The sequence below is a fragment of the Triturus cristatus genome, chromosome 11, assembly GCF_964204655.1.
Source record: "Triturus cristatus chromosome 11, aTriCri1.1, whole genome shotgun sequence".
NCBI classification, from domain to species: domain Eukaryota; kingdom Metazoa; phylum Chordata; class Amphibia; order Caudata; family Salamandridae; genus Triturus; species Triturus cristatus.
Window position 1 is genome coordinate 18,956,512 of NC_140594.1, and position 25,774 is coordinate 18,982,285.

General features: G+C 48.4%; 1 protein-coding gene across 1 annotated transcript in view; it reads left to right on the plus strand.

Annotated features, from left to right (window-relative positions):
* The window catches only part of LOC146783165 (transmembrane protein 132C-like), a 1,355,452-nt gene that overhangs the window by 48,806 nt on the left and 1,280,872 nt on the right, over positions 1-25,774 (plus strand). The gene's annotated exons all lie outside the window — the stretch shown is intronic.

Below are 25,774 nucleotides of genomic sequence, written 5' to 3' on the forward strand. Positions count from 1 at the left end.
AGGGATCCAGTCGAACTCCGTGTTGACCAGCAAGGTCCTTACGTCACTGCTAAGGTCCTGGGCACAAAGTCTCCATTTTTGGTAGATACTGGGGCGACACGTAGTGCGCTATCTAAACGGCTGATCCCAAGGGCACCCTTGTCTGGCTCACATGTAACCTCAATAGGCTTTGATGGAACGCCCTCCACTAATCCCTTGTCCGCACCAATCTCCTTTGACTTGGAAAATAACACCACTGACACGACATTTCTGCTCTCCTCCAACACCCCCGACGCAATTATGGGTCTTGATTTACTAAAACATTTCCGGGCTACCATCAGATTTTCCCCAGACGGAGTTCGAGTCATACTGCACGATAACCCAGATCTGTTCAGGCCTTGTCTCGCACGACGTATGTTCTCCATAACCGATGCTGACCTGTCCCTACTTGACACGTTACCCACACATCTATGGGCTAAAACCGACTCAGACGTAGGACGCATGGTGATCGACCCTGTACACATAACTGTCCGACCGGACGCAGTGCTCCCAAAGCTTCCACAGTATCGGATATCGCCCGAAGGCGAGAAGGCGTTGGTGGAAATCATCCAGTCCCTAGTCGATGCAGGAGTGGTAGGAGAAGTAGTTAGTAATGTTTGCAACAGCCCTATCCTACCCATTGTTAAGAAGCAAGGCGAGGGAGATGAGAAAGCATACCGCTTCATTGTCGACTTACGAGAGGTTAACAAAGTAGTCATACCTCAGTACCCCGTAGTCTCAGATATCACCACCATCCTCACCCTGATTCCGTCCACTGCCACTACTTTTACCGTTATTGATCTCAAGAACGCATTCTTTTCCATCCCCATCCACCCAGACAGCCGCTACCTGTTCGGCTTCACCTTAAAAGCCCGTTCGTACAGATTCTGTAGGGCACCCCAAGGCTACACTGAGAGTCCCAGCATTTATAGCCAAGCCCTCAAGAGGCAACTAGATGCAGTTCAACTACCGGACGGAGTGGTGTTAATACACTATGTCGATGATATTCTTTTGGCGGCTGACACCACTCCGCTCGCAGTCACAGCCACCATCCACCTCCTCCACTTCCTTGCGGAGAACGGTCACAGGGTCTCCAGGAAGAAGTTGCAATTCTGCCAACCCCAAGTGACATGCCTAGGCCACCTCCTATTCAAAGATGGGAGGAAGCTTACACCTGACCGAATTCAGACCATCCTAGAAACCCCTGTTCCCAAAACTCAGAAGCAAGTGCGGTCTCTGGTAGGCCTCACCTCCTTCTGTCGACAGTGGTTGCCAAACTTCAGTCTTATTGTAAAACCTCTGCTTTCCCTGCTGGCTAAAGATGTCCCCTTACCCCTCCCCTGCACACCCGAATGCCAATCCTCCTTCAAAGAATTACGAGATGCCGTTTGCTCAGCACCAGTCCTAGGAACCCCAGACTACACTAAACCTTTCTCCCTCTTCATCCACGAAAGGGAGGGATGCGCGTTGTCTGTTCTAACCCAGTCCATAGGTCCCAAGCAACGCCCTTGTGCCTACTTCTCTGCCACTCTTGACCCTGTAGCCATAGCTTTGCCCGCCTGCCTTCGAGCGGTAGCCGCCGCTGCTGTCTCTATCCGACAAAGTGAGGGGATCGTGCTTTCAAACCCCCTCACCGTGCTAGTACCCCATGCAGTTGACACTCTCCTGAACCAGACTAAGACTCAACACCTGACTAGCGCACGACTGACTGGTTATGAACTGACTCTGCTTGCACCCCACATCACGTTGAAACGATGCACCACTCTGAACCCAGCCACTCTGCTACCTCTCCCTGACAATGACCCCAATGCGTCCCCTATACATGACTGTGTGACCCTCACCGACGAACAGACCAAGAGTAGGGTTGACCTCCGAGATACTGCCTTCCTAGATCCTGACGGAGAGCTGTGGGTAGATGGCTCATGCATCAAGCTCCCCGACGGCACCACCTCAGCCGCCTATGCAGTCACCATGGCCCGGACAGTTGTTGAGACAGCCCGCATCACACAGCGATCCGCACAGGCGGCTGAACTGATTGCTCTCACATGAGCATGCATCCTAGCAGCGGGGACAACCGCAAACATTTACACCGACAGCCAGTACGCCTTCGGGGTGGTTCACCACTTTGGGCTCCTATGGAAGGAGAGGGGATTCCTGACTTCCCATGGCACACCCATCCTACATGGAGATCTAGTCTCCGCTCTGACCGAAGCAGTCCTCCTCCCCACACGGCTAGCTGTGATCAAATGCCAGGCACACAAAAAGGTAACGGACCTTATAGGACAGGGAAATGCGCTGGCTGACATCACTGCCCGAACCACAGCCGAGAATAGGTCAACAACACACATGTACGTGACCAGGTCACAAACTGAAAAATGGAAGGATGCTAGGGAAACCATTAGAGACATACAATTGGCCAGCTCACCACACGAATTAACTGAATGGGCACGGGTGGGATTGAAAGATGATGAAGGCTGCTGGCGAACTAGAGGCACAAACAAATGGTTGCTACCTGACTCATACCTGATTCCCATGCTGACCATGACACACTCCCCCGCACACATAGGGTCTGCCCCCATGATTGAACTCATCTCCAAAGTCTGGCAGAACGACAAAATCCCAGACTCAGCTAAACGCCTAGTCCAACAATGTCTGATATGCCTCCAACACAACCCTGGTAAAGGAACTGCTGTGCCCCGGGGAGGGTTTGGGGTTCCTAGTCACCCCTTTGAGGTCCTACAGATGGACTACATTCAGTTAGAAAGGTGCCAAACCCTGAAGTACGTGCTTGTCGTTGTGTGCGCCTTCAGCAAATGGGTAGAAGCCTACCCAACCCATGACAACACCGCTATGACTACCGCAAAAGTACTACTGAAAGAATTCTTCCCCTGTTACGGCCTTTGTCGAATTTTGTGGAGCGACAACGGCCCCCACTTCGTAGCTGAAGTTATCCAACTCATCTTAAAAGGGTTGGGTGTAAAACAGAAGTTTCATGCGGTCTTCCATCCCCAATCTGCAGGCCTGGTTGAGCGACATAATGCCACATTGAAGCTTAAGATAGCAAAAATAGTCGCCACCACAGGGCTAAGATGGCCAGACGCTCTCCCACTAGCATTGCTATCAATGCGTTCCACTCCTACCAAATACCACTTAACCCCCTCCGAGGTCGTCTTCGGGCGACCCATGAACCTTTGGGCTGCACCAAAACCATCACCCATTCACGACGTCCCGGACGTCCTCATGTCTGACTATTTGTATAACCTAACTAAAACGTTGTCTGTTATCCATCAGCAGGTGCTGCACGCCATTCCCGACGCTTCCAGGGGCTCCGGACACGACATCCAACCCGGTGACTTCGTCTTAGTGCGTAACTTCCAGCGCACCAAGAGTCTGGAGCCCCGGTGGACGGGCCCCCTGCAAGTCCTGATCACCACCCGAACAGCTCTTCGAGTGGAGGGGAAACGTAATTGGCTGCATGCACACCACTGCAAGAAGGTATCATCGACCCTGACGACCACCGACAACATCACCGCCCAAGAGGAACTTCTGGACAAGGACCGACCATCCCTGAGTTGCTGGCGAATACAGAGACACTTGAATTAACTGAATATCCCGATCCATCTGTGCCATCCAAAGAAGGGTATAACCTACGACGCAAGGAGGGAACTTCGGCTAAGCAGACCACGAACTAAGTTGAGATCTCAGAGCGGTTGCCTAGTCACCTCAAAGGCCTCCAGGAGAGAAACTAAACAAAGTCTGTGGTTCTGCCCACTACCGAGTCCCTTGAAGGTGATGGAAGCACCCGACATGAAGATGATGGAAGCAACCGGACGTCCGAATATCCACTACAAAAATCCAAAGACTGACAAAATGCACAGCTCAAAGACCATTGCACTTTTTGTTACCCTTCTCCTTTGCCTCCTTCTCATGGTCACTTTCTGGATCCTGGAAGAAAACGCACCCGCTCATAAGACATTGCTGACCACTGCCCAACCCACCACCATGAAAGAACACCATCTGATTTCACTTTCACCCCAACTCCGAGAAAGACGTAAGGAGTTCTGGAATAACTCTTTCGTGCAACTGCTCCACCAACACAACCTTGCCGCCAATGCCACTAACTGCTGGATCTGTGGATTGCTACCACATGCCACTGGACATTCCATCCCTTTCATCCCTTCGTCCTTCTCTGTCCATGGCTCCTGCCTCGCTTGGCTAATCCTCCTGCAAGAAAGTTTCAAGGACGATGCCACTTCCGGCAAAACTGTGTCGCACTTCTACCATGGGTTCTGGCTGAACCAAACTGGGAAAACCTCTGCCCCCTTTTGTCCTCTGAGATCAACCACCTCTTTCCATATGGACATCCCTGCCAAAGAGCGAGTTGAAATGCAGGTGTTCAACAACCCAGCCAGACCCACCTTCTCTTACCTCCGGAAACGAACGGCCGCCACCCTAACAGTGGCCCTATCCGTCGTCAACATCACAGGTCTGGTGTGCCTCGAAGGCCTAGGAACACAGCCGGTAGGCCACAGTTCCTGTCTCATCACCCGAACATTGAACTCAGTTGACCCACCCTCCTTTGTTACCTCTCCAAATATGTACTTCGTCTGTGGTACTAAGGCCTACACCTGGCTTCCGAAAGGTTGGGGAGGCACCTGCTACATCGCCTTTGTCCTTCCTCCAACATATGTGGCTCCAGCAAACCATCACCGACAGAAACGTGCAAAGGACATTGTACAAGCCGACTCCACTGGAGCACAGTTCATGGATGCAGTAAAGGGACTTGTTCCACTGTGGGGTCCAATGGCAAACAGCCGTGCCATCCGGCACCTAACCCAGGCAGTCGAAACCACAATGAACATTACAGCCGGCATCCTCACCAACAACACCGCTGAGCTTCAGGCCGTCCGCCTGGTAGCTCTTCAGAACCGCCTCGTTCTAGACGTGGTTCTGGCTGATCGTGGAGGAGCATGCCGCATCATTGGGTCCAGCTGTTGTACCTACATACTAGGGGTGGGCGGAATTTGCGGAATTAACCTTCGCAAATTATCGCGAAAATGTTTAAAATTATCGCAAACAAGCAGAAATATCGCGAAGATGCGGAAGTTTTTTTCCGGCATGTTCGCGAGATTTTCTGCATGGTTGCGGGTCGCCAACTTACCCATGTGGTTGCTTGCGGGCGCGGCCATCTTGTTTTGAGTTGTTCTCGCGGTGCATGATCGCGAGAAGAAAGACGTGATCGCGCGACGCATGACGTCACTGCGGGCGCGAACTGTCGCGAGACAGCGCAAATGGCTAAAAACAATACAACATCTCATGGAGAACGCGACCGGATCAAGAAAACTTGTCGGCGAACGCAGGGATTCAGGTAAGGCGATCGCGCGCGCGCGAGAATGTATTATTTTACAGCGCGAGCAAGAAACAAATTATCGCCAAGCTGCGGAAACCGGAATTTTTGACATTTTCGCGCTCTCCGCGGAACGCAAAAATGTCAAATTATCGCAATTTCCGCGAACGGAACGAAATTTTTGCCCAGGCCTACTACATACCGGATAACTCACCTTCAGTCTACAAGGCGATTGAACACCTCCACAGACTTTCCGCAGAGGTTCATCAGGAGCAAGAAGGATGGTCGCTTGGGAGTTGGTTTTGGGACACTATTAAAAGTTGGGTGTGGAGGTTGTTTACGTTTATCCTAATACCGATTGTGGTACTGTGTGGATGCTGCTTGGGGATTCAATGCTTGCCACCTCTATGTTCACTTTTCACGAACTGCATCTGCCCTAAGACTCTGAACTTTGAAGCAGAACATATGAAAGCTCTATACGAGGTAAAAGTTCGTGGTATTATGGGGATAGATCCGAACTAAACAAGCTGGCGAGATATGTTAAAAGGGAGGACTGTGGAAATTTAGTTCGTAACTAAACATTATCTGCACCATCTTGTCTCTCCTCAAGCGCCACATGCAGAAAACGCGCGACGGCCATTTTAGGCACCATGACCTCATTGCCGATCGCCAGCGCGTCGCTCTGGCACTGCGAACATCCCCCCGCGTGCTGACCACCCCCGCTCTCTCGTACATGGGTCATAAACTCTCTCCTTCTGCGCGACCCTGCTATGGAACCACATCCCGCGCCTGACCAACACCTCTTCATCCCATACATGGTCATACATCCTTTTGATAACCCCCTTCCTCTGTGCCCGATTGTTCGAACCGATCCCAGGCCATCACCTAGCCCTGCGGATGCAGTTTATTGCCCCTACTGTAAGGGAAACACCCCACATCAAAGGGATTACAGAAGATCAAGGCCCCCCACCCCCTGAGACCCGACCAGTCGCACACACCCCCGGGAATTGGCGGAATGTCCAGCTGTGTGATAGCCATCTCCTACTGTGGGTGGGGTGGGGACTTCTACTGTAGCTATGTGTGGGAGCGGATCTGAGCCGGGGATTCTGAGGATGTTCTTTCATGTATCAAAGCGATCTCAAGAATGTGCCATGTATGATAAACCTGTAATAAAGCAATAAACCTGTGTATAAGAGGCCAGGCCTCAGAGATGTGGGTAGAGCATCTCGAGAAGATTCCCTGTGGGTCTGATCTGATGTGTTCTCCTCCGGAGAGAATAAAACTTTGTTTCCTGCCTTCCAGTCTCCGGCGCCTGCCTCTTTGTTGGTTAATTTTCAAATGGTATAAGAGGCGACTACCGCCGGGCAATACTTGAAAGGTTATCGACTGCAACTGCCGCTACCATTTAACAAAGTCATGCACATTCCATAGGTTTGATGTGTTTATTATGATACGTTAAGACACAGGTATTAGACCTGACCTACCTATTGTGAAAAGCATGTGCTAAAAGCAATAGACTTTTAAGAATGGACCATTATTGTCGACACTGATGAGGGTAGCATGATGGCCGCCATCAAGGGCTTCTATTCCAAGGACTTGTCATTGTTTTGACAACTGTAGTTTTAAACTTATTTGTACTTTTTACCTGATGGTCACCAGATCGGAAGGCTTATGAGCAACACAGTAGGTCTGAGCTGATTATGGTGACACGCCAATAATAAAGGTTACTGGCCTGATTAATTTTAATAAAAAGTTACGGTAAAGGCAGTAGGCCGGAAATATATTGACTGTGAAAAGCATGTTACGGTTGAGAGGCATTTGTAGGTGGATTGCTATTACTCTGTAATAAAGCCTATGGATAGGTATGTAGTTGAATGAAAAGTCACAGACCAGCTTTGCAGGGAAGGCCTTGATGTTGGCAACTGTCGCTGACAAACACCGGCGGTAGAAGATTTGTACTGAAACAATTCTTGCTAGAATCTCTTGAGAAGGCCGGACAAGCTTAGGTGTCTGTCTGCCAGGACCTTGTCATTATAAATCATTAAATAATACACACACCCATGTATATAAATATATATCCATATAGATACTGAGTGGACCTTTGGGTCATCTCTCTTCTGCCATTGGTCAGGCTGAGTGTCATTCACTCTGTAGAGGCCAGAATCTCAACCAATGTTTGTGTACAAAGATCAGTGTATTTGTGCAGCAGACTGGGCTTGTGTGAAGCTGGCACCACTTGGGTACATCAATCACTGGCACTATTCAAGTTTAAACTTGAGCACATTATAAACTGCTTGATATGTCCCTAGATACGTGTCCAGCCATCACTTTACACTTCCAACACCTAAGCTGGTCAGCTGTCCCCGCTTTAGCAGTCCTCTCACAGCAGAGAAGCTGCGGACACACTGTTCACCTGATTCTAGTGCTTATCAGACGTACATAATATAGCGCTATCTCACATGCAAATGTTTCTTTCTACAGCTTTGCATCCTCAGAGTCTATGCGATCTCAAAAAGGCCTCTACATTATTCGTAAAACTCCTGCATGAAAAACTGACCTTGACTTAAATCTTCTGATTGTCGACTCCTTTTTCTTGCGAATTGCTCGCGGCTTCATTTCCATCCTCGGCCTGGCTCCTCTCTCTGAGCACAGCCTGCTTTAAGGCACATGCACGTTTGCCATTAAGCCCTATTATTGTATTTCTGCAAATTGCCCACACCTCATTTCAAAGATCACAACCTCTCATTTAAAAGCCATACCACTGCAACCTAACAATACCCCGTCTCCTGACAGCACCATCGTAATACCGCCAACCATTTGCATAAATTCACATTCCAGTAAAGATCGCACTTACCTCCCAGCAGTTTCAGCCATCACTTCGCGATTGGAGTAAATGAATGGAAAGGTTTCTTTAAGAGAACCATCTAATGGCAATAAACGACTCTAACAGCTGGAAAAAACCACCCCTGGCCTTGGGTTCTGGATCAGCCGCTGCCCACTGTGAAGCGCTTCAACACCTCATCGGGGTAGTAAGCGCTATGTAAATACAGTGACTATATAACCCTCCTGACCCACACTAATACCATACCATAATACTAGGCCTGGCAACATATTAAAGATGCCGATGTAACTGCCGTGATTCTTTTACATTCACGTAAAAGAATTTGCATAAAATGACTAAGATCACACCATTACGCAACATCACTAAAGTTCGGGGAGAAATTTTAAGACAGGATATGCCATTTGGGTAGTTTTAGAACATGAGCAGCATTTCAAGACTTTTTTTTGCCAAGAGGACTGCTCAGGAAATGTTTGAGTGCAAAACTACAAATCCGAACATATTCTTATGGAACTTGATTAGATTTTTAGAGTTGAATTTTTACTTGAATGGACCATTTGACAATTCTTTGAGTGCAGGATACATTTTGCGTAGTTTCACATAATTACACTAAAGCAAATTGTGGAAGCTTCTCATACCCCTACTTAATGATCAGTTGTCTGGTAATTAATTGTTGTTCACGAAGGCCGCATGATAATTATTCCCTTATACTGCTTGACACTAAGCCTGGGTGGAGTTCGAGGAGTTCCGAAAACTCTGCAAAGCTACGTGGAGTTCCGCGAGCGTCGGAGTGGGTTACCTCGTGCCGTTCGCTGTAAAATCAGTGCAAATGGCATCTCGCACAGTGCAAGAGGGTGCTGCTTCTTTCTGCCGCTCGAGTAGAAGCGCAACTCGAGTGGCAGCTTCTTCAATGCGAATGGAAGGTTTCTCAACGCGAGCGGTATTGACCTCCGCGACCACCTGCTTTGAGAAATCTCGCTGGGCAATGGTCTAGCGCTGGGTTTTCCGCATTCGCGCTTGCCAACTTTTGGAACTCTGCGAGCTCTGCAGAGGGCGAAAAACTCCACAAACTCTGCAAACGGAGCAGAGTTTACCGCCCAGGCTTACTTGAAACTCTCACATAAGACAAAGCTGCTCAGAGTCATCACCCAGCAGTGAACCAGTCCGCAGCAGCAAACCACCCGTCACCAACTGAGCAGGCACGGAATAACTGAAAAGATCTTCCACATGCCGCTGGATAATGAAGGACCTTAAGTTAATCCAGCACTGCAGGTCTCGACAAGCAGCATACTATGCTGTGGCGGCTCCTCCGCTAAGGCGGAGGAGCATCGCCCCACTGTTTTTAAGCAGTGTAAATAAAGGATACATAAAATGATGATAGCAAATGATAATAACAAACTTGTTATCCTTGTATGGTTCCGTGCCGGCGGGCGGGCGGGCGGGCTGCTCTGCTCGTAGGGCAGGTGAGGAGTGGTTTGCCCACTCCAAGTGCCCAATGACTGTACGGCCGGCCCTCTGGGACACGTCAAACAGTCATGCGCACTTAACATGTTCTCCATACAGGCTGCATTACAGCCTACATGGAGAACATGCCCAGGCCCCCATTTACTGGCTGAGCACCCATCCACGGCGCTTAGACCAATGACAATGAAGCATTGCAGCATTTTGATTGGTCATGGGAGCCTGGGTGCTTCCTGGTACAGCGGAGTCCTGATGCAGAGGAGAGACGCGGCAGCGATAAGTTACGTTGTTATTTTAGTTTAGTTTTTTCACCCCCTCGCACCTGCCGCCGCCCGCCACTCCCGATCAGTGCCAGCCGTCACTGATGCTATGACCACTGCGAAATGTCTCACAATGACAACTAGCTATGTGATGCTACTAACAACGTCCATCCCAGCAGATCTCTGATCCATGACATCCTCTAACTTATGCCTGCTCAGGACCATAATCTTTAATAACGTATCTCAGTGCAGGCAACCTCGTGTGGTAATAAGGTAAGTGGACTATGATCATAAGAAGTACCTTAGAGGGACCTGCAGAGCCGGTCAAAGTGCTGAAACCCTTAAACGGCGTGCCGGCATCCCACACTTCTTCATCCATCACACTGCTGAGCGCAACGCCCATAGCCCGTGAACGGCTCCTCGGTGGTCATCATGCATGATATGGAAAAACTACCAACTTAGGCTCAAAACTAAAGACAACATACTTCCAACCACACACCCTACACAGTGTAGCATGCTACCCATGTAGGCAAGTGCCTTAGTGCCCTACATAGGGGTAATAAGCGTTATGTAAATGTTGCAATACCATTCGCATGCTGGTGTGCACCAGGCAAACCTTGTGTGACGTTGCACTTCTTATGAACAGCTCTGCTCATGTGCAGCAGGGAGTGAGTGGTTGAGTGAACGAAAGCAACCTACAGCACTGATACCCCCAATGACTGTGTGAACAGGAATGCATGGAGACAGAGTCTAAATGATGCAGTTACAATTAGCCAATATTTGGGTTAAGAAGGGAGCCCATCCTCCAGCCGCTTCCTGCAGAGGACACATCTGTATAGGCAGTGCCCCTTTCTCCAGAGGCCACATGTGCACAGCCAGTGCCTCTTTCTACATAGGACACATCTGCACAGGCAGTGCCCCTTTCTACATAGGACAGGTCTGCACAGGCAGCGGCCCTTTCTGCAGAGGACACATCTGCACAGACAGTGCCCCTTTCTCCAGAGGCTACATCTGCACAGTCAGTGCCTCTTTCTACATAGGACACATCTGCACAGGCAGTGCTCCTTTCTATATAGGACAGGTCTGCACAGGCAGCGGCCCTTTCTGCAGAGGACACATCTGCACAGACAGTGCCCCTTTCTCCAGAGGCCTCATCTGCACAGTCAGTGCCTCTTTCTACATCGGACACATCTGCACAGGCAGTGCTCCTTTCTACATAGGACAGGTCTGCACAGACAGCGGCCCTTACTGCAGAGGACACATCTGCACAGACAGTGCCCCTTTCTCCAGAGGCCACATCTGCACAGTCAGTGCCTCTTTCTACATAGGACACATCTACACAGGCAGTGCTCTTTTCTAGATAGGACAGGTCTGCACAGGCAGTGGCCCTTTCTATAGAGGAAACATCTGCACAGGCAATGCCCCTTTCTAAATAGGAAATATCTACACAGGCAGTGCCCCTATCTGCAGAGGACACATCTGCACAGGCTGTGTCCCTTTCTGCAGTGGACACATCTGTACAGGCAGTGCCCCTTTCTCCAGAAGACATATTTGCACAAGCAGTGCCCCTTTCTACAGAGGATATATCTGCACAGGCTGTGCCTATTTCTGCAGAGAACATGTCTGTACAAGCAGTACATCCTCCTGTAGAGAACACATCTGCACAGACAGTGCCCCTTTCTGCAGAGGACACATCTGCACAGGCAGTTCCGCTTTCTAAAATAGGAAACATCTACACAGGCAGTGCCCCTATCTGCCGAGGACACATCTGCACCGGCTGTGTCCCTTTCTGCAGTGGACACGTCTACACAGGCAATGCCCTTTTCCGCAGAGGACACATCTGCTTTGACAATGCCCCTTTCTCCAGAGTACACATCTGTACAGGCAGTTCCCCTTTCTTGCAGAGGACACATCTGCACAAGCAGTGTCCCTTTCTACAGAGAGCATATCTGCACAAGCAGCGCCTCTTTCTCCAGAGAACATGTCTGCACAGGCAGTGCAACCTCCCGTAGAGAACACATCTGCACAGACAGTGCCCCTTTCTGCAGAGGACACATCTGCCCTGGCAGTTCCCCTTTCTGCAGGGGACACATCTGCACAAGCACTGTCCCTTTTTGCAGAGGACACATCTGCACAGTCAGTGGCCCTTCCTTTCTGCAGAGGAAACATCTGCACAGGCAATGGACCTTTCTAAATAGGACACACCTACTCAGGCAGTGCCCCTATCTGCAGAGGACACATCTGCACAGGCTGTGTGCCTTTCTGCGGTGGACACATCTGTACAGGCAGTGCCCCTTTCTGCAGAGGACACATCTGCACAGGCAGTGCCGCTTTCTAAATAGGAAACATCTACACAGGCAGTGCCCCTATCTGCAGAGGACACATCTGCACCGGCTGTGTCCCCTTCTGCAGTGGACTTGTCTACACAGGCAGTGTCCCTTTCTGCAGAGGACACATCTGCACAGGCAATGCCTATTTCCGCAGAGGACACATCTACTTTGACAATGCCCCTTTCTCCAGAGTACACATCTGTACAGGCAGTGGCCCTTTCTTGCAGAGGACACATCTGCACAAGCAGTGTCCCTTTCTACAGAGGACATATCTGCACAAGCAGCGCCTCTTTCTCCAGAGAACATGTCTGCACAGGCAGTGCACCCTCCCGTAGAGAACACATCTGCACAGACAGTGCCCCTTTCTGCAGAGGACACATCTGCCCAGGCAGTTCTCCTTTCTGCAGGGGACACATCTGCACAAGCACTGTCCCTTTTTGCAGAGGACACATCTGCACAGTCAGTGGCCCTTCCTTTCTGCAGGGGACACATCTGCACAAGCACTGTCCCTTTTTGCAGAGGACACATCTGCACAGGCAATGGCCCTTTCTAAATAGGACACATCTACACAGGCAGTGCCTCTATCTGCAGAGGAAACATCTGCACAGGCTGTGACCCTTTCTGCGGTGGACACATCTGTACAGGCAGTGCCCCTTTCTCCAGAGGACACATTTGCACAAACAGTGCCTCTTTCTACAGAGGACATATCTGCACAGGCCGTGCCTCTTTCTCCAGAGAACATGTCTGCACAGGCAGCGCACCCTCCTGTAGAGAACACATCTGCACAGACAGTGCCCCTTTCTGCAGGGGACACATCTGTACAGGCAGTGCCACTTTTTGCAGAGCACACATCTGCACAGTGAGTGGCCGCTCCTTTCTGCAGAGGACACATCTGCACAGTCAGTGGCCGTTCCTTTCTGCAGAGGACACATCTGCACAGGCAGTGACCGTTCCTTTCTGCAGAGGACACATCTGCACAGGCATTGGTTCTTTCTACAGAGGACACATCTGCACAGGCAGTGACCGTTCCTTTCTACAAATCACACATCTGCACAGGCAGTGGCCATTCCTTTCTGCAGAAGACACATGTGCACAGGCAGTGGCTGTTCATTTCTACATAGCACACATCTGCACAGGAATTGCTCCATTCTACAGAGGACATATCTGCACAGGCAGTGGCCGTTCCTCTATACAGAGGACACATCTGCACAGGCAGTGACTGTTCCTTTCTACAGAGGACACATCTGCACAGGCAGTGGTCGTTCCTTTGTACAGAGGACACATCTACATAGGCATGTCCCATTTCTACAGAGGACACATCTGCACAGGCAGTGGCCGTTCCTTTATACAGAGGACACATCTGCACAGGCAGTGACTGTTCCTTTCTACAGAGGACACATCTGCACAGGCAGTGGTCGTTCCTTTCTACAGAGGACACATCTGTACAGGCAGTTCCCAGCTGTACATAGGACACATCTGCACATACAGTGGCCATTCCTTTCTGCATAGGACACATCTGCACAGGCAGTGGCCATTCCTTTCTGCCTAGGACACATGCCCACAGGCATACAGAAAGGGTTCCCTCTCCTCCTTCCAAGTGGGCATTCCTGGAGGGGAGGGGCATCCTGGCGACGATAACATGTGAAGAACAGTTCGATTCTGCCGCCAGCACAACATCTGATTGGTGGATTATTGGAAAATCGACCAGCATTTTCAATGCCATCAATTGAATGTCTCCTACGAGCTCTCAATTCAGACACATTGATCTATACCAGAGGCTCTTTAGAAGGGGGAATCGACAGCATCGCCTTTCTTCCTCTATTTTATGTATTACATGCGTAAAATATTCAACATCTGTTTCAGCATTTCTTGCCCAGTGCACTTTATATTTTATTCCCTTTCAATTTAGAAAGTTCATTTGTTTGTAACATACACTTATGTAATGTACTATAAAAGATGTTGGGGCACATTTAATAAACTTTTATGCAATGCAGGCCAATAACCAAAGTTGCTGCGCTGCGCTCCTCTGCACTGCATGAAAGGCGCGATATTTAACATTATATGACACATTCCTGTCCTCTCCTTGTGCTGACACAAAATGTGCTGCCTCACAACAAACACATTCACCCTAGCACTATGCTGCTAGGGTGCCTGCATTGCAGGCAGCATTGTTTTTGTGCAGGAAAGGACACCTTCCTGCAGAAAAACAATCCTCTGAGGCTTTTCCTCTTTCTATGTGTGCTGCAGAACGCCTCACACATAAAAAGAGGAAACAACGAGGAGAAATAAAGACATTTCTCCTCGTTATGCCTCACTCAGGAAGGCGTTCCAGTTTGATGAATACCCGGATTTATGAGTCTTCATAAATCTAGAATGCACCAAAATCCATGGGTGGATGCGTGGGAATGCCCACATGCAACCATGGAATGCCTCCCAGCTTGAAATGTCATGCAACGCAGCACAAGCAGCCGCTTTGCGTTACATGTTTTCACAAAGCCACGCAAGGCCACGCAGATCAGGTCTTGCGTGGCTGTTCAAATATTACTGAAGCCCTTGTGCTGCCCTTGTGTCACCTTGCCTAACAGGAGGACAAACCAAAGGCTTCATAAGTATGGGCCACAGTCTTTATTAATTACCCTGGTCTGAGGTGTTGCTGCATAAAGGTTTATATCATTCCAAAATATGTGAAATACAGTATAGCTTTCTAAACTTTAGGATTTGAGATCAAACGCAAGACACAGAAATACTTTACCCCAAAATTCAATCTATACTTATTGATGATGCAGCCACCTCATAAAAAAAACAGAAACTTGTAAATGCTTTAAAAAAGACAGCTATTTTCAGGCACCTTCCACGTACGGTGAACCTACCGCACTACTTTCCTCTACTCAACACATCAAGTTCATCAAACCACTTATTCACATTTAATAGAATGATAACATAAATCATTAACACCGAATGCTCCACTCAGACCTGTGAATTATAGCCAGATTCCTGCCTGTTCTGTTCATCTACTATTTTTAACACCATACAATACTGCAAACCATATTACAATGACAACAAGAAGCCACAAAACAGACACTAAATACCTAGCAATGAAATTAATTAAATATATCAGATTGCTATCCATTATTTTGCATTATTATTGAATTATTAAACAGCTAAGTTGGGAGTGTAAAGCTTTTCCAAGAGCTTGTAAAATATCTTTCACAATGTTTCGGCTGCTAATTGATTCTAGTTGGCCTTCTTCGGGACAAACTCATAGCGTAAAGCCTATGAATATTCCATGCGAGATGCATCCCAGCAGAAAGTGAGTGGCTTACTTTTTGCAGTTTAAAGATTAACCTGCATGCTTTGGATGATTCTCTGATGCTTTTGGATGGTGTGATATATCTTATCAATCTTAAGGTCTCGTAATTTATTGTGGTCTCCATTGAATGGGATCAGTCATTGAAGTTCAACAAGTCAGGACAAGCTGTGACTTGATTTCTTCCATTGCTCATATTCCAATTTAAGTAGCTTGTGCACCTGAAATCCCTACCTATATTTATTTAATTCTATATTTAGGAATCAATTACACATCGTTATCCTTCACAAGAAAATCCAAGCACTCTTTAAAATCTGTTTTCATCCAGAAAATGCAGTTAATTATCAAGCATAAAGGCTTCAGGTTTGAGGTGTAATTACCAAAGTTTGGGTACAGCTCATTTCTAACACAAGTAAATTTGCTTAAAATGTCCTTCAGTCTGAAAAACCTGAACAGGCTTGTCGGTCAGTAAGTGTGAAGCTCCAAGAGAAAGGGCACCATCTCTTGAGCAGGACGAGTGTGGTCTGCAAGTGGGAATTGGCAAAAGCAAGTCTGCCACTGGAGTGATTCACGTGGACGTGAACAAAACCAACGAAGAGACCCTCAGAAAACCTGAATTATCTGCTGTTTTGGGTCCACAGCTCATCCTTGTCCGGCATTTTTGATCTCTTATGTTGTCCATCAGTGCAGCAGCAGGAGAGAAAGCAAAGCAAATGTGTGATAACTGAGGGCCGCAGAGAGGATAGTGGGATACTGACATCTATGGTCAGTTCATTTTCACTGATAAGGACTCGTAGCCGAGGACTGAGGGCCAGGAGAACCTCCTGCAGCCTACGGTGGCCATTGGCCTTTGGCCTGAGGGATGCAGGCCCGTTTCATCATCTAAAAGAATTAGTGGTTAACTTCCTTTTGCTATTGCAAAGCGATGACTGCCCCTGGTGAGCACTGATTGTGATCAGATCCGTCATTCCTATCTGATCACCACGAGCATTCCTGGCTTCTGATTGCACCCCTTGGGCTCCACGTGTCCTTAAGCTGGATCCACGTAGCGGGGGCCAGATATGGCCTCTCTACCGCTTGGCTTCAAGATGTATCTATGCATGTGAGTGACAACACTGGGGGCGGTCTGCCTGTGGAACACTGACACCTCTTGTGGAAAATGTGGTGAACCTACAAGGGAAAACAACTGATCTACAAGTACGCCCAACCATCGGGCACAAACAGCCACACATATCATTATATGGAACCTAAAAATTGTGAAATGGAGGAGAACAGAAGAACCTGATAATGAAGGAGAACAGAAGAGCCTGTAGGTGGAGGAGAACAGAAGAGCCTGAAGGTAGAGGAGAACATAAGAGCATGAATGTGGAGGAGAACAGAAGAGCCTGGAGGTGGAGGAGAACAGAAGAGATTGAAGGTGGAGGGAACAGAATAGCCTGGAGGTGGAGGAGAACAGAAGATTCTGGAAGCGAAGGAGAACAGAAGGAGAACAGAAGACCCTGGAAGTGGAGGAGAACAGAAGGGAACAGAAGAGCCTGGAAGTGGTGGAAAACAGAAGAGCCTGGAAGTGGACGAGAACAGAAGAGCCTGGAAGTGGACGAGAACAGAAGAGCCTGGGAGTGGAGGAGAACAGAAAAGCCTGGAAGGGGAGGAGAACAGAAGAGCCTGGAAGTGGACGAGAACAGAAGAGCCTGGAAGTGGATGAGAACAGAAGAGCCTGGGAGTGGAGGAAAACAGAAAAGCCTGGAAGTGGAGGAGAACAGAAGAGCCTGGGAGTGGAGGAGAACAGAAGAGCCTGGAAGTGGAGGAGAACAGAAGAGCCTGGGAGGGGAGGAGTGGAGGAGAACAGAAGAGCCTGGGAGTGGAAGGGAACAGAAGAGCCTGGAGGTGGAGGAGAACTGAGGAGCCTAGGAGTGGAGGAGACAGAAGTGTTTGGAAGTGGAGGAGAAAAGAGGAGCCTGGGAGTGGAAGGGAACAGAAGAGCCTGGAAGTGGAGGAGAACAGAGAAGCCTGGGAGTGGAGGAGACAGAAGTGTCTGGAAGTGGAGGAGAACAGAGGAGTCCGGGAGTGGAAGGGAACAGAAGAGCCTGGAAGTGGAGGAGAACAGAGGAGCCTGGGAGTGGAGGAGACAGAAGTGTCTGGAAGAGAAGGGAGAACAGAGGAGCCTGGGAGTGGAAGGGAACAGAAGAACCTGGAAGTGGAGGAGAACACAGGAGCCTGGGAGTGGAAGGGAACAGAAGAGCCTGGGAGTGGAAGGGAACAGTAGAGCCTGGAGGTGGAGGAGAACAGAAGAGCCTGGAGGTGGAGGAGAACACAAGGAGAACAGAAGAGCCTGGAGGTGGAGGAGAACAGTAGAGTCTAGAACTAGAGGAGAACAGAAAGCCTGGAGGTGGAGGAGAACAGAGGAGCCTGCGAGTGGAAGAGAACAGAAGAACCTGGAGGTGGAGGAGAACACAAGGAGAACAGAAGAGCCTGGAGGTGGAGGAGAACAGTAGAGTCTGGAACTAGAGGAGAACAGAAGAGCCTGGAGGTGGAGGAGAACAGTAGAGTCTGGAACTAGAGGAGAACAGAAAGCCTGGAGGTGGAGGAGAACAGTAGAGTCTGGAACTAGAGGAGAACAGAAAGCCTGGAGGTGGAGAAGAACAGAGGAGCCTGGAGGTGGAGGAGAACAGTAGAGTCTGGAACTAGAGGAGAACAGAAGAGCCTGGAGGTGGAGGAGAACAGAGGAGCCTGGGAGTGGGGGAGAACAGAAGTGTCTGGAAGTGGAGGAGAACACAAGGAGAACAGGGGAGCCTGGAAGTGAATGAGAACAGAAAAGCCTGGGAGTGGAGGAGAACCGAGGAGCCTGGAAGTGGAGGAGAACAGAAGAGCCTGAAAGTGGAGGAGAACAGAAGTGTCTGTAAGTGGAGGAGAACAGAGGAGCCTGGGAGTACAGGGGAACAGAAGAGCCTGGAAGTGGAGGAGAACAGAAGAGCAGGGAGGTGGAGGAGAGCAGAGGAGCCTGGGAGTGTAGGAGAACACAAGGAGAACAGAAGAGCCTGGAAGTGAATGAGAACAGAAGAGCCTGGGAGTGGAGGGGAACAGTAGAGTCTGGAACTAGAGGAGAACAGAAGAGCCTGGAGGTGGAGGAGAACAGAGGAGCCTGGGAGTGGAAGGGAACAGAAGAGCCTGGGAGTGGAAGGGAACAGTGGAGAAGAATATAAGGAGAGCAAGAGTGTGAAAGTGGCGGTGGAGGAAAGTTTGGTTAGTTCAGAAAGAGGGGCGAGTAACAATGTGCAATAAAGTGGGCCCTTGAACTCTTACCTCGTGATAAGCTGCCGTCAGAATGGTGAAACATTTACTGCAGTGAAATAAAGGGGCGAGGGAGCACCCCCACAAACAGTAACACAAGCTGCACGTGGGAGTATACAACAGAGCTCCACTCTTTCCAGTGGGAGAGGAAATCGTTTAGTGAGTACAAAGAGTCAGTACTCAATGAGTAGAACCCGATACATTGTGGATGTTGAGGCATACAAGATAGGAATCAGCCCATGGGTTGCAAACTTGAAGAGTCTGCCCTCAGCTTAAACACGTAGAACTGGCTAATCAATATGTTCGAAGTCTGAGTGATCACTGTAATTGATTATATGCTCAAAGGATCAGAGGATTCCTGGGGGCCGTACACCAATGTGTGCAGGGAAATGCCATTAACGAGCAGAATGACCAGCGATGCTTGCTTTTTGTTATACAATCTCAGACTCGGTGTTGCAGCATCTATCGTCACCCCCAGCGTCGTCGCCACTGTGATGTACATGTGAGGTCCCCACAGTCCCACCTTGAAGTGCTTTGGAAAGTTAAGCTTCTGTCCAAGGTTTGTGACGTCAGACCCGCCATGCGCTCTCCAACCGTGACAGGAATGACTAGCTCACCCGAAGTGGTTCACGAGATCACCAGGTACTCACTCCCGTGTGAAACACTCGATGAAGGCGCAGCCTTTCATCATCCATTCGTCACTGTAGGCCTCAGCATCTTCTTGGGTCCATTACCGCAGCAGCGTCGAGCCTATCATAGAAGGCCACCATCTCTGCTTCCAACATGGCCCTAGTTGGCTCGGAGTACCACGCGCGTGGCCACGGACAAGGTAGCAATTACTGTGCCGTCGGGACAAGCATCGCCCTGGCCCTTGTGGGCTCTTGCTGCTGGTGCTGCATGTCCGCTGGCCACGTGGTCAGTATGGCCAAGAGAGAGGGAGACCCCATTGGCTTGTTTTATGATCAAGCTGGCTGTGACTAGTTCTGTGAGCTGCATGGAGGAGTGATACACTGTGTAAAGCCCGTGGCAAGCAACCGGGAACATTCTCGACAGCGCCCTGAATCATTTTTAGGAGCATGTTGGCACGATGCACTTCTTCTTACGCTTTTGTTACTGCAGACACAGACATTTTGAATAGCCATAGCACGTTAGATTGCAGACTGCTCAGTGGTTCCTTCTACTCCAGGACAGGTTTGCAGATCTGCCAACTGACACATTGTCACTGTGCGACACACGATATCGGCCCCCATCACACGGTCTCCCGGGGAGGAGCCGATACCACACGGTGGCAGGGAAACGAGCTGAAAACCACTGTAAATTGTGGTTTTCCAGCTCGTTTTCCGAGGCTTTGAACTGTTGGCGTCCAGTGGCGGTGCGTCCATTGGGGTGTTGGGGCGTTGCCCCCCCGCCCGCGCCCCGCGCCCGCAGCTTCCTCGGCGTCTCTGAACTTAAGTAAACTCTCAGTTTACTTAAGTTCAGAGACGCTGAGGGAGAACTGTCAGTCAGTATGACGTTGGACCGCCCACCCCCTTCAGAGTCTGAAGGGGGTGGGCGGTCTGGCGTCATGTTGACTGACAGGCATTGTCTGGGGCAACAGGTAGCAGCACACAAGTGCGCATGAGTGGGGACGGAGGGCGATTTTTGCACCGTGCCCAGTCATGCGCACTAGTGTTTCCAAAGGCTGGCGCATGCCCATTAGGAGAGCGAGGGTTGAGCCTAGGCTCAAACCTCGGTCTCCTAATGGGTAGGCGGGCGGAGCGTAAGCCTGCTCTAAGCCAATCCTGGTGCTGCTCCAGCACCAGGATTGGCTGAGAGGGGTCAGATGGGCTGTTCCAGTGAGTGAGTGTGTAGGTGGGCGGAGCGTAAGCCTGCTCTAAGCCAATCCTGGTGCTGCTCCAGCACCAGGATTGGCTGAGAGGGGTCAGATGGGCTGTTCCAGTGAGTGAGTGTGTAGGCGGGCGGAGCGTAAGCCTGCTCTAAGCCAATGCTGGTGCTGCTCCAGCACCAGGATTGGCTGAGAGGGGTCTTGCCAGCAGTGATGGGCTGCCTGTTCCGGTGAGTGTAGGCGCCAGAACCGTCGGACCCGAGGCGGCGCGGACCCGGACCTGCTCAGGTAGGATTTGGATTTTATTTTTAAAAAACCACCCCCGCGCGACACCCCCCCGCCCCCACGACACGAGCCGCGACTGGAATTGTATGTGTGCAGGTTTCGCGTCCTTCTTTCTTTCTGTGTTTTAGGGTGTGCTGGTTTCAGAGGCCTTAAATCTACTTGTTCTGTCTCAGGGCCGCTAGAATTATGCGGCAGGAAAGGACCCAATTATGTGACAGGGTTTATCTGCTGCGAGGAAAGGCAAACGTGGCATAAAGCGGCATTTATTTGTGTGGTGGTATTACAGTGTGATGTTGTCAATTTTGCATGTGAACACTGCCTGGGAAAAGGTTTCACCTCATTCGTACCAGATTAGAATTCAAGTAAAGTAATAAGGAATTGAAAGATGACCAGTGAACCTTTGCATAGGGCCTTTCACTGGGCGGCAGCACGAGTTACTGCGAGGTTTGTAACGTTGCATCCGTTTGAGCTATAATCATTGCTGGTAAGATGGATGATGCATAATGTGGCAAATGCGGCAAATCCATAAAACACTGCATACACAGAATCTCATAATGTCCAGCTTGTAGCCAGGAGCGCTGGAGTTATGTGGCAGGGAACGGCCAAATTATGCAGCATGGTTGACTAAATGTGTAAAAAACAAGTAAACAATGTGGCGCTTTTTTTTATAGTAACCTCATTATTTAGCCATTTTACCCGTCAACAGTATCTGGGCAGAGATATGACCACATTGCATCCAGTCCAACACCAAAATACAGCAATAAGCAAGAGAAAGTTGGCCAGTCAGCCTCTGGCAAAGACCTTCCATTGTGTGGCAGACAAATGCTAGTAGCTTTATTTTCCGTTTGAGATCGAATTTTTTTATAACATCAGCAGATGACTGATTATTTGGCAAATCCATAAGTATGCAGCAAACATTGTGGTCGTAACATCGCATATTTCCAGTGGCCTTGATTATAGGTGTGGGTAGATTTCAGAGACCTGGTTTCTTTCTGTTTTTTCGGGGGCGGTGTAGGCGTCATCTGCCGTGTTTTCGTGTTTTGACACGTGCAAGGTTCAAAAGATCCCCTTGTCTTTCAGTACCCTGCAAGTTTTAGAGGCTTTATGTGTTTTCATTTTTTTGTGCCGGTTTATATAGCGCGAACTCGACCGGAAGGTATTGAAGCGCTTTACTTTAGCACTAGTTACCTTACACAAGGACACACTCATGATTGGTAGGCCGGGGAGATAAAAGTGATTTGCCCAGAATCCCAGGATGTTGAGCCGAGGCTTGAACCTGGTTCCCCAGCTCCGAAGTCGGCAGCTCAGGCTGAAAAGCCACATCCTCTGAGTCCTAATTTGGTCTCTTTGTTGTATGTAAGTGCAGGCTTCAGGGGCTTTGTTTTTCTAAGTGTGTTTCAATTTCCTTATGTGTTGATATATTGTTGATGAGCATAGCTCTACATTCAATGTGTGCTGGCTAATAAACTACAAGACATCATGGCCAGATGTACTAAATGTGTGGCGGTCGCTAACTGTCTCGTTTGTAAAATCAGAGGTTTTGCAACTGCTAATAAGTTATTTGCTATGTGCTAAACCCATTTTTGGAGTCACTAAAGTTGTATGAATACTATGTTCCTGTACATAAATTGCGCTGCTGTAAAATAAAAAGTTTCCAATATTAAAAAGCAGTCAAAGGGACGATGTTCTACTGGCCCTTGCAGGCGACCATCCCTTTGACTAGCGACTTGTGAGTCCAGTGCTTTGAACCCTCATTACGGTTGTTTCTGAGCACTCCCGATGTTGGCAGGTGTGGGAACTGCGGCACCAAAAGATCGGCTCTAGATTACAAAGTGTGATAAAGTGGTTAAGCCAGGGGCAGAACCCTGAGTCCTACATCAACAGCCAGTGCCACAAAACCATTAAACCAGTGGCCACGGCAATTATGTGATTCTGCATTGGAATACAATTGGCATATAATCTACCTGCCGCCTCTCATTCTCCCGAGGTACTTGCAAAAGGCAGAACTCTTATAGAAATAGAAGGAACATAATGAACACACCCCCCACTTTGGGGTACCAGTGTTATAGCCAGGGCCACAGGATGTATTCGATGCTGCTGCGTTTTAGGCATGATTATGGATTTGATACCTTAGCTATATAATCCGTCATCTACAGCCTAAATTGAAGATTTTAACAAAAACCATCAGAAAAAGGATCAAATGTTACTTAAAATGCAGTAATATGTTGCTGCACAGTGGTCGGCCCTTCACATAGTGTTAACATGTGCAGAAAATGACATAATAATGAAATAATACTACCCTGCATTACACTGTAAAATGTAGTCAACCCTGCTGCATAATTTGGTACTTCCTGTTGCATAATTCCAGAGGACCTGATTAAAGTGCTGCTGCTCTTCCGGTCCTTGAGAGAGGTGGAGAGAAGCAAAGAAGAGAGATGGGAGGGTAATAGGGGTCATACGGAGGAGGCTCGGGCATTGCTGGGTGTATTGCATTAATAACCTTCCTGCTTCCTCATACTTGCTTGAAAATGCTCCATTTATCCTCTATTTTTTCAAAAGGTAAACCAGATTGGTCGCACACTGCTACACCTACCAGGCGTGTTCCCCCAATGAAAATGGTAGTTTGAGCTCGCTCGCTACGCTCGCTCGCCTCAGTCCAGAACTGTCAGGGCCCGATTCACAGAACTAACTTAAGACAAAATCCTAAACTTACTACCATTTTCGTATTCACAGAAGGCACTTACTCATTTTGGTATTCACAGAAGGCACTTACTCATTTCGGTATTCACAGAAGTTAGGAGTCCTAACTTTAGGACTCATAAATGCCTTCTGTGATTACCGAAAGTCTTAAAATTAGGATTTTTCTCAGTTTAGTAGTAGTATAGTTAGGACTCCTAACTTTAGGACTCCTAAATGCCTTCTGTGAATACCGAAAGTCTTAAAATTAGGATTTTTCTCAGTTTAGTAGTAGTATAGTTAGGACTCCTAACTTTAGGACTCCTAAATGCCTTCTGTGAATACCGAAAGTCTTAAAATTAGGATTTTTCTCAGTTTAGTAGTAGTATAGTTAGGACTCCTAACTTTAGGACTCCTAAATGCCTCTGTGAATACCGAAAGTCTTAAAATTAGGATTTTTCTCAATTTAGTAGTAGTAAAGTTAGGACTCCTAACTTTAGGACTCCTAAACTGAGAAAAATCCAAATTTTAAGACTTTCGGTATTCACAGAAGGCATTTAGGAGTCCTAAAGTTAGGACTCCTAACTTCTGTGAATACCGAAGGGAGTAAGTGTCTTCTGTGAATACCAAAATGAGTAAGTGCCTTCTGTGAATACGAAAATGGTAGTAAGTTTAGGATTTTGTCTTAAGTTAGTTCTGTGAATCGGGCCCTCAGAATGTCGGAGGTAGCAGTTGAGCGATATAACATGAGCCTGAGAAGTCAGCGGGCAGCCATGTGTATGCTCTGTCTTGGCAAACAAAATAGGTACCCTTAGCAGCTAAGAATGCAGGGGAAGACTGTGACGGAAAAACATATGTTTCGATACAGTCACTCTTCCCTAGTCGAGCTTTCGGATTCCTCCCACTTCCTTGCAAACAGACTTGACCTTGGTGGGGTACGACCCAGATCGGAGTTGAGCTCTTACGTTTGTTCTCACCCAGAGTAATGCCATATTCCGTAACATTCCAACCCATGTAAACTCGCAATTCATCCTTGGGAATGAACGGAGTATTATTGACATCTCTAACCATGTCAGTGATTCCTTTTACCAAGGCTCTATTAGCAGAGTTATACCGAGTGGAATGCGGAGGTCGTGGAGGATAGGTCTCTAGGGCATAAGCGAACATGGTCTGAAATGCCCAGAATGATCCATTATAACTAAAGGGCAGAACCAGATAAGGGATGCCCTTGTCCATGGTATGTGGTATCAAGCCACACACCCAGCAGTTTGTTGTGTTAACCACTAGTTGATGTTGGTGCAAGAGCTGAATGAAAGTGTTATTTATAAACTCAGAGCGTCGAGCTTGCTCGTGAGCAGGAAAAGGATGGAAAGAATGGAGAGAAACAACAGTCGGAGAAACAGGAACATGGGGAGATACTGTAGATGTAACAGGTGTAAAGATCAACTGAATACCAAAAATAATTCCGCCTACCAAAGTTATTAAGATAATTAGAAGTGTCAGAGTACATTGCATTAGGAAACATTTACTATATAATATGTCATATAATTTTGTCTTGTGCACATTTATGACATTAACCCGTCGTAATTCAGGAAGCTCCATCTTCTACAACCGTTCGCAACGGATGGTTTGTACCTGTTAAAAACTTGCCTCTGTTTACCGTGGGAGTTCCCAAAATAAACAGAAGAAACCGACCTTGTGTCTGGTTCCCTGCAAATTAAAACAAGGCACACGTTACGACCCTACGGTAACCCAGACGGCAAGGTGAGAGAAACAATAAAAACAAAAAAATAAAAATTTAGAGCAAACTTCCTGACTGAATGGAATGCAGTAAGATCAAAAACAGTTTTCAAACGGAAAGGCAATTATGCAGTCATTGGTTCATAACATGAGAACGTAGATTATATCTGTACTTTCCGGGTCTTGTCTGATCTTGAAATAGCTGGTCTACAGGTGCGGAAATGTTCGACTCCACAGGTGACAAATGTTCACTTTGTACAATACTCGGTCCAGGATTCAAAGGAGCGGTTCCTGCTGAGGTGTCAAAGTTCTGTGTTTCAGTTCGTGGGTGGTCCGTTATGTACTCTGCATCACTGAAAGGGATGTGCCTAGGAACAGGTTCTGTCTCGGATACA